Here is a 1,264-nt window from a genome sequence, read left to right as displayed (position 1 = left end):
ATATTCTCATTTCCTAACGATGCCATCTCACTCTTTATCTCTCCCATCTCTGATCGCCGCCGCTTGCATGGATTCCTATCATGCCGGAAAAAAGCATCCTTTGAATGTCATATTTTCCTCTTTCTCTTCAAACCGGAAATGTATCTTTTCTTTGCCCTCGGTTATCCTAAGCCTTACACACTAAGCATGGTCATGTTACGAGCAAGGTCAGGAATATCAAGTTGAGACCTTAATATATCGTCACTTAATTTTTTTTTTTTTTAATGTTTGTGCATTATATATATATATATATATATATATATATATATATATATATATATATATATATATATATATATATATATATATGTATATATGTATATATATATATTGTTATATTGTTCCATGACTATTTGCACCCTAAACATGGTATACTGATATCCTGTAAGTTGTTATGTGTGCTTCCCTAATAATGTCATGTTCTTCAATATCATATAATGCTGTTCTATTCTCTGCCATGATATGCCGATGTTATGCTTCCCTAATTTCTTTCCATGACTATGAATTTGAGTGTGCTTCCATAGTAAGGACCGTTATTTCAAGTGGTTTCTCAGACTAATATGATGTTCTTTGTGCTTCCTCTTCATAATGTGTTACTTTGTGCTTTGTGATTTTCTTGGCGTTGTTATCATTGCAAGTTATTACATGTAATTCCCTACCATGTAATGATGTTAAAAGTGCTTCCCGTTTATGGTATTAGGTTACATATAATCCTCTGCCATGATAGCCACCGTACTGTTCGTGTCCCTACCATCAATGGATGTTGAGAGCGTTTCATTATCAAGGAATATTGTCACAGTGTGCTTCCCTAAAATACTGAGATGTTAAGCGTGCCTATTTTAAATGATGTTACTATGCAAGAATCAATATTCATGTTATGGTATGCACGTTTCAGTCATGGTACATTGCACATTGATTTTTATTTAAGTTTATCAGATCAGTTGTTAATGTTATTATTCATATTTTTTTTATTCATTATGTTATCCAAGTAGATTGATGTGCTTCCCCATTACTATATGATGTGAGATAAATAATTCCGCTATAGTATGATGGCAAACGCCTAGGATTGTGAGTGTATAATATTGGCTTGTGATCTTTTATTTGCCTAAAACTCACCGATGATTTTCCGTATTTTTAAGAGGTCCTAGATTTTTGTGCATAGTTTTAGTGCTATTACGGTAGTGATGTGGTGCATATGTAATAGAAATGTATTGTTAGTTTTAAA

Source organism: Penaeus monodon, chromosome 11 (genome assembly GCF_015228065.2).
Source record: "Penaeus monodon isolate SGIC_2016 chromosome 11, NSTDA_Pmon_1, whole genome shotgun sequence".
NCBI lineage: Eukaryota > Metazoa > Arthropoda > Malacostraca > Decapoda > Penaeidae > Penaeus > Penaeus monodon.
Note: the sequence above shows the minus strand (reverse complement) of the source record.